Genomic DNA, 9,076 nt, shown 5'->3' with positions numbered 1-9,076 from the left:
CTAGAATGAATTTTATCATCCTCCATCTTAACTAGCTGCCTTGACAAAGAAGATTCCATTGGAAGGGATGCCACTGAGTTACTGGACAGGCCTCCTGCCAATGCTGTGTACACCACAACCAGTTTCCACTCTAAGATCCCCTTGTTCCTTGATTGTTCAAATCTCATTAAATGAGTAGAAATTGCTTCACCCACTACTCGTCAACTGGTCAAGAACTTGGGACACTGTTTCTCTCTTTATGCTCTGAAAAATGCCATCCAAAGTCAACCCCAGACACACACTAAGTCAATGAACTCACTCACCATTTCAGCAGAATCCTGTGAATTTTCCAGAGTCCTCAGACACATTCTGTCTCTGTAACTTTTCCTTAAATGAATCTAACTCCTGCCACATCCTCACTCCACTCCCCATGCCACCTCTGCATCCCACAAAAGCTTCTCTTTCCTGGAAGCATCTGATGTGCCCATCACCTGCTCTGACTCTCATCTTAGCACCTCAGAAGTGGCTGCCACTGTAGCTTTTGTCCATTTTGGTTCTCCTATCGGTTCCATCACCTTGCTTGTGGATCTGCCTCCCCCGCTAAAACTAATCCAACTTTCCCATATGCCCTTTGCCTAGAGTCACCAATTGCTAAAATTTTGTCTCATTCTGCTTTCTACATGTATATAAACATTTTGCTGAACCACTTGAGAGTCAAAGACATCTTACACTTTTACTTTGTAATACACCAGAGAGTATCTTAACAAGGATGTTTTCTTATTATAAGCATAATATAATTAACAAATTGAAGAAATTTATTATCAATATAAATACCATTGCTTAACATATGGAGGATATTCAAATGTTATTGTCTCAGTAATGTCCTTTGTAGCATTTTTTCCTGATCCTGGTTGATTCCAATTTAACGTCCTCATCACATTTATATGTTGTGCCTTTCTGAGTCTTCTATATTCCAGAGCAGTTCTTGGTCTTTTTCTTTCATGACAGTAACATTTTTTGAAGAGCACAGGCAGTTGTTTTGTAGACTGCTCAATTTGTGTTTGTCTGATTCTTTACGGTTAGATTCAGCTTAGGGCAAGTTGGCAGGAATTCTCCAGAAGTGACGGAGCTTCTCAACGTGCTTAACACTGACAGGAGTAGTTTTGGAGAAATTATATTTTCTTCCTATAGTTCCTCTTCCCCCATTTGAACAGGTAGGAGACTCTGAGCCTTACTGCAGGGAGATGTGAGGCAGGGCAGGAAGTGGTAGTAATCTCTAGGCACCCCTTCCCACTTTTTATTTCCAAAATCATGTGTTTATTGAGAAGAAATGGGGAAATTTGAAGGAAGAGGCAAAAAAGACAGAAGGACTTGCCTTAGACTCTTAGAAAACTCAGGATAGAAGGGTTTGAGATTCCCAATAAAGAGATAGGACCAGTGTCCCACTCCCTGGAAGATTCTAGAGCATGGCAGGAGCTCAGAGGGAAGCATTGCATGGTGCCCAAGGAGGCTGACTCCCAGGCCTGTGCCCTGGGCTTGTCAAGGACTCCCCACATCCAAGTAGGGTAGGGACCGGCAGGGCAGACAGACCTGAAGACATGATACAGACTAGAACAGCAGGAGCCTGCTGACTATACCTGGTGGAGGCGGAGTGGGGAGGACCTCACCCCAAGAATGACCCAGAACCTTCGTCCTACCCTGGAAAAATGGCACAGCCCTAGGAACGACTGGCCAGCAGGAAGTAGACTTTGAAGTAGAAGTAAGTTTATTTAAGAAAAGCAAAGGATTTTAATATTTCTCCTACGCCTGAGTTTGTAGCTGAGATTCAGGCCTGGTGAACACTCACTCCCTACCCCAGCTCCTCTAACAGATGTGAGCCTAGCTCTCTGCTCTCAAGGACCTTTTCTCTTGAAACCACTCCCCTACCTTCTCCTCCCTCCCCTACAGCTTCCTCTTGGTTTATTTATCTCCTGTGCTCCTCCTCCTTTCAAAGAATCCTGCTTCTCCTTAGGGTCAGTCTCTGGGTGGGTCATTGGTCGTCTATCTCTGTCCATCCATTGCTGAATGGAGCCCATGATCTGGATCTGCAGACAAAGTAGAAGGGGAAAGAAGCCCTCAAGGTGTCTGTATTGGCTATCTATGCTGTGTAACAAATTACCCCCAAACTCAGAGGCTTACAATACCTATTATTTCACAGTTTGTATATACATCAGGAATTCAAGTGTGCCTTAGCTCGGTCTTCTATAATCAAGGGATCAACCAAAGCAGCAGATGTCTCAAAACTCAGCTGGGAAGGTGTCTGCTCCAAAGCTCACTCATAATAAGGCTGTTGGCAAGATTCAGTTACTCGTGAGCTATTGGCCAGTGGCCAGATTTAGTTTCCTGCCACACAGACCATAGGGCAGATCACAAATGGTAGCTAGTGTCATCATAGCCAGCAAGTGAGATGAGCCAGACAGAGAGGGCACTAGCAAGACGGAAGTCATCGCCTTTTGTAACCTATCCTTGGAAGAGGCATCTTTATAGCATGCTAGTTGTGAGAAGTAAGCCCAGCTTCATGACAAAAATAAAGAAAGTAATTTCTATTCAGGTAACACCAAACTTCTAGTCCAAACAAAATTTGAATTTTTAAAACTTATCAAATTCATCTTATCAAGTTAGAGTGCATTATCGAATCTACCTCGACTCCAGTGTGTGTTCTCTTAAGCTATAGCATGAAATCCGATTTTCTCATGACTGTGCTACAAGGCCAGTCCTATGCCATGGAGTGAAATGGCAAATGTGTTTGATAATCCGGCCACCACTTTTCTTCCTTAGCTGGCCTCTCTCTTCCACTCCTTGCCTCTGTATCCCATCCATGCCTCCGTTCTCCTTCTGAAAGTCTTCTTGAGATAGGCTCTGAGGTGCACTGGGGTGACCTGACACCCAGCTGGGCCCCTCGTTGGCCCTCAGGCCCTCACCCATTGGTCTGTGAACAGCAGAGGAAGCTTCCCACAGGTGGCCATCCTCCTGGCCTGATATTTCTTCCACCCTGCACTTCCTCACTTTGCTGCCCAGGTTGATGCTATACCTGGGCCCTCTGTCCTACCCACAGCATCCAGCTTTTGGACAGTTTAACTTGCATCCATGTTAGTAGAGTCCAGTCAAGAAGTCAGCACCTCGTCCACATGTTTTGTGCAGAGAGGAATTTCATGCAGCCATCCGATGGCGACGGTCTTGAGGGGAATGGGGGATACCAGGGAAAGGGGATGGCCCAGCCGTCAGGATGCTGGAGCCCACATGCCCTGGCTGCTGGACTGCTGGAAGCTTCGCTGCTGCCGCTGACAGGGCTGCAGGTCATGCAGCCTACACTCCTGCAGCTGCTGTTGCTTCCAGAGGCCCTCGCATGGGCAGGAGACGGTGTGGGCTGCTTGCTTCTGCTCTGGGCTCCACTGTGACTCTCAGAGACAGACTCTCACCAGAAGCAGCTTGCAGGAGAGTCTGGGAAATGTAGTCTGGACACTAGCCTCCCCATCCGGATGGCTGGCGTCCCCAGCTCTGCCAGGCGGGGGGCTCCAGGAAGGGCAGGACTGGAGCTGAGGGCCCCACGCAGAGCCACGCTGGACCCCTCCAGATGTAGGACCTGCCATCTGGGCCCCGGCCTCTTGCCTGGGCGGCTAAGAGAACAGTCAGGCAGCCTGCCACCTGCAGAGGGTGTAAATGTTAACAGAAGCCACACCTGCAGGTTAACAGAGCCTGCACAATGTGGGCAGGCTCTGGCCCCGTCGGTGCTCTGCACATGGAAAGGCTGGCCTTGCTCTGGACGTGTCATCTGTAGGCATCCACAGCCGGGAAAAGCTAGGCTTTCGTTTCATTTCTGTAGCAGCCATTCAGTGTGGCTTCCTTCCATTTTTTTTTCTTCCTTTTTGCTTCCTTCCATTTTTTCAATTTTGAGTCACTCTATATTTCCTAGGAGATATGGTAGAAATGTTTCACTCTGGCATTACATAAAACAGGAAATTGCATTTCACAGCGTTTTATTATCTCTGGTTCCCATTTGCTCCTGGTGCTCTTCTAAGTCAAATGTGTGTCTTCGAACAAGTGGCAAATTTAGCAATGATTCAGAGATATTTATTGGAAGTCTGCTACTGGCCTGACACTGGATAAGGAATTAAAGAATCAAGAATTTAAAAAGAAAAGGAAAGAAAAAATGACCTCATGTTTAGTTGTATTACAGTTTTGTTAAAACATGAGGCTACGTACCTACAACTTCAGAAAACAAATAGATGGGGGGAAAAAGAAAGAAAGCAAATTGATGGAGTCTATTCCACAGTGTGATACTCTGTGGTCCACACTGAGGATCCCAGGTCAGGAAAGTTTCTCTCTAAAGAAGGGATGGTATTATGGAAGGCAAGGAAGAGGAAGAGGTGAGTGCTGAGAGCTGTGAAAGCAAAGGAAAGAAAGGCACAGACACACTGGTGGGTGGGCAGTGAGATTGCTTCACTGCAGCGGAAAATACAAGTCCTATTACTGAGGATCTTGAACATCAGCTTGAGGAAATTGAACTTGATTCTAGAGTTGCCAAAACGTGGCCGTGGAAACAACGAAGATTATAAATCATATCATCATTCTGATTTTATAGAACAAAACATACAAGCAGCCTGAAAGTTGTAATATTTCAATAAATGCAGCTCTAAAGTACTAATTGTAGTCCTATAAGCCTAATAATTACATCTCTATAAAATGAGGTATTCGATTAGAAGTATTTTGGGTGCCTGGGTGGCTCATTGGGTAAACGTCTGCCTTTGGCTCAGGTCATGATCTCAGAGCTGTTTGATCAAGCCCCACATCAGGCTCCCTGCTCAGCGAGGAGCCTGCTTCTCTCTCTCCCTCTGCCTGCTGCTCCCCCTGCCTATGCTCACTCTCTCATATAAATAAAGAAGATCTTTAAAAACTATATTTTATCTTACATCTCAATATGTTTTTTCCTTCTAAAATATAAGGTATAACTACCCCTACATTCTCATCCATTTGATCCCTGAGTCTGAATGTGAGTTTAGATGGAGAGGCATGCTATGATAGCTAAATCTATTTAATTCCTGCATTTCTGAGTTAGAATAGCAAAGAATTTGAGCCCAATGCAAAAGATAAGCCTAGTCAGTCCCTGAATTTATACAGAGTGTTAGGAGAGCAAGGGAGCTCTGGACCAGATTTTCCAGAGTTCCCTCTTCCATTTCCACCCCTATTCTCCTGCTGTTTCCGCAGGCCTGATCCAAGCTGCCTGAATAAACACCCAAGGCCGCAATCCAGGTCAGCATCTCCTACCACCTGCTCTCTGCTCATCAAGCCTTGAAACCTCCTCCCACCCTCGTTCTAGTATTTAACTTTGAGAACGCATCCTCTAGTGGCTGACCTCTGCAGTACCCCGAGTGCAAACAGGATGCCCCTGGAAGGCTGACTTTTGGAGGCACCTTGCCACGGCTGCACTTGGTTTTCTGAGAGAGGTAGGAGATGAAATGAAGAAGTTGGCTTCAGCCACATTGCAAAGGAGTTTGTGGCTAGTCTAAGGACATTGATCTTTGTTGCTCAGATCAGATATTTGTTCGGTTAACAAATATTTTCGAGTAGTGGAGGAAATGACCAGTTCTCAATTTTATAGACAAGGCTCGCCTTCAGTATTTGGGTAACTATTGTAAGATAAATGATGCTGATAATGCAAGTAGCTAGCTTAAGAAATAAAAATAAAAAACCAGTGAAAACTTCTCCATATGTGCCAGGCTCAGGGCGAAACTGAAGGAAGGTATTGCATCATTCTTGGCCAAGCTGAGGGACACAAGACCAGAAACTGCATGCCTGTGCTCCTCGCAGTCCGCTCAGCACACAGCTTCCCCCACACGTTGATACAGGGAAAATCTATTAAAGTGAAGGTCAAGGACAACCAGAAAGGAAAGAAAACAGGAAGTTATCACTGAAACACATCTCCAGAAGAGAAGTGTATTGGTTAGGATTAAGTCTGGCTTAGAATGAGAATTCCAACACAACAGTGGCTTCAACTGACAGAAGGGTTTCCTGTGTTTGTTTTCTTTTTTCTTTTTTTTTTTAAGATTTTATTTATTTATTCATGAGAGACGCAGAGAGAGGCAGAAACATAGGCAGAGGGAGAAGCAGACTCCCTGCGGGGGGCCTAATGCGGGACTTGATCCCAGGACCCCAGGATCATGACCTGAGCCAGAGGCAGATGTTCAGGCGCCCCCTGTTTTTTCTTTCTTACACTAATGTCCGGAGGTAAGCAATTTAGGCCAAGAGTGGTGGCTCCTTTCCTCAAAGTCCTAGGGATCCAGCCTACTTGCAGATCACTGTTTGCCAACCCTAGGAAGTGGTTCATATCTTCATGATCCAAAATAGGTTCTAGAACTCCAGCTATCTCCCAGGCACAGGGGAGAGTAGAGAGCCAAGGCGGGGTGAAGAACACCTGCTACGTGTTTTTAAGGAAGCATTCTGGAAGCTGGTCCTGCTCTTTGGCTTATAGGTCCTTGTCCAGGACTTAATGACATCATCTCATTAGATGGAAGGCAGGCTGGGAAGTTTTGGAATGAAGTGATGAAGTGTGTTTGCTGGGAGAAGATGGCGGGTCTCTTGGAGTCCCAGCTGATAACTTTATCTTATTTTTTCTGCCCCAACTCCCTCCGTCAGCTGCTTCATTGTGTCCAAAAGCTACATTGTCCAATACTCCGCAACCTACCCCTTCCATTGTGGTCTGCAGCTCCATGGAAGCCTTGCCAGTCTTCATGTACTGTCAGGGGCTCAGGGTCAGAGGGTTCCTCCTTACTGACAGCCCTGGCCCTTATGCTCCGCCCCCCAACAAGGATTGGCAAACATGTCCTGTAAAGGATCAGATAGTAAATATTTTTGGTTTTGCTGCCATATATTCTCCATTACAGCTGTAAGTCTGCACTGTAGAGCGAAAGTAACCACAGGCCGTATGTAAACGAGTGAGCATGGTACATTTCAATAAGACCTTGTTTTTGGACACTGAAATTTATTTTTTAGTTATTTTTTTAAAAAGATTTACTTATTTATTTTAGAGAGAGCAAGAGCATGGGAGCCAGGGGATAGGCAGAGGGAGAGGGAGTGGGAGAGAATCTCAAGCTGAGTCCCCGTTGAATATGAAGCCAGATGCAGAACCCAGGACTCTGAGATCATGACCTGAGATGAAATCAAGAGTCAGCCGCTTAACCAACTGAGCCACCCAGGTGCCCTGACACTGAAATTTAAATTACATAATGTTGTCACATGTCATGAAACATTATTATTCTTTTTTTTTTTTTTTAAATCATGAGAGACACCCAGAGAGAGAGGGAGGCAGAGACATAGGCAGAGGGAGAAGCAGGCTCCATGCAGGGAGCCCGATGCAGGACTCGATCCCAGGTCTCCTGGATCACGCCCTGGGCTAAAGGCGGCACTAAACCACAGACCCACCCGGGCCCTCCACATTATTATTCTTTTGATTGTTTTTCAACCATTTAAAAATGTGAAAACTGTTCCTATCTCACAGGCCATAATGCAAACATGAGGGGTTCAATTTGGCCCACTGACTGTGGTTTATCAACCTCTGCCTTAAAAGATGAAGATGTAGGATAGTTATAAATGACTACACATATAAGTGATATTATTTATACCTAGTGCTGGCACGGAGCTAAACCAGATACACAATCCTCATGGTAGCCCCATGATAACCTGTCTTATGAATCTGATTTTATAGAGGAAGAAACTGAGGCCCAGAGAGGCTAACTAACTTGCCCAAGGTCACCCAGCTAGCAAGAGATTCAGGCCCACCCAGAGGCTGTGTCAAACCATGGTGCTTTGTGTAACCGACAAGCCTGTGGTGCCTCTGTGAGGTGACGGGAAAGGATGGAAAGTACAAGCAAGGGGACCCCCGGGTGGCTCATCTGGCGTGATCCCCAGATGTGGGATCAGGTCCCGCATCAGGCTCCCTCTGAAGAGCCTGCATCTCTTCTGCCTGTGTCTCTGCCTCTCTCTCTGTCTGTCTCTCATGAATAAGTAAATAAATAAATATTTTTAAAAAAAGAAAGTACAAGCAGGGAACATCCTGCAGCATCGCTCATTGGCCACATGCTGCAAGGGGACACAGAGGCAAATGCCTGCCAGGCAGACTGTAGTGGGTAAGAGTAGATTCTAGGGTCAGAGACCTGGGTTCAAATCCTCCCCCAACCTCTGTTAGCTGTGTGGACTTAGGCAAAAGGGACAGGACTTCACAAAACCTTAGTTCTCTTGGCTAAAAAACAGGCATAATGACATTACCTGTTTCGTGGAGTTGCTGGGTAAGTCATATATGAAGGGCTTAGCCTGTTGTAGGCACAGGGTCACCACCATATGGTCAAACACAGGTCTGGGGAGTTTACTGTAGGATAAAGCAAGCACAAGCTGTGTCTCCACCAGGAGGAGGTAGGAGCACAGGAGCTTTGGGGTTGGTGTTGCTATTTCAGGAAGTATTCAAATTCCAGGGGAGGCATGTTTTGGCCTGAGCTGGCTGGGAGGAGAAGGCCAGGGCTACTGAGCTAGCTCTCTTATGTTCCATCATTCTCCTGTGTCCTCTGCTAGGGGTCAAAGGGCTGGACAGGAGCAGAGCAAGACCCTGCCAGGGGGGCTGCCCATGGGTGGGAAGAAAAAATATGTAGTTTTGAAAACTTAAAGATACAGGTAAAGCAGGATTTTTCACCACCTTCTGTTTCCAGCCCAGCTCAGCCACAATCACAAAGACCCTGTTCGAGGAAATGAAACCCCCTAATCACAGCCGGCAGGACCCTGAGAGCTCCCACTTTACCAGCTGAGGCCTTGAGAATTACTTTATAAAGCATCTGTTGCCTAAAGGCAGTGTTTTAGGAGAGATTTGCACACATTTCTTTGTTCATTCCTTACAACAATCCCTCGCAGAAGTTCTATCAGCCCCAATTTAAGATGAGAAAACTGGAGCACAGAGTGGTTAAGTAACTCTCCCAAAGTCACTCAGCAAAGGCAGGCCCACAGCCTCAGCCTCTCACCCAGAGCCCACGTTCTATTATAGGTCACTGGTTTGAGCTTGTTTGTTTGTTTGTTT

This window comes from Nyctereutes procyonoides, unplaced genomic scaffold (genome assembly GCF_905146905.1).
Source record: "Nyctereutes procyonoides isolate TBG_1078 unplaced genomic scaffold, NYPRO_anot_genome, whole genome shotgun sequence".
Lineage (NCBI taxonomy): Eukaryota > Metazoa > Chordata > Mammalia > Carnivora > Canidae > Nyctereutes > Nyctereutes procyonoides.
The sequence above is the reverse complement of the archived record's forward strand: the minus strand, read 5'-3'. Positions refer to the sequence as shown.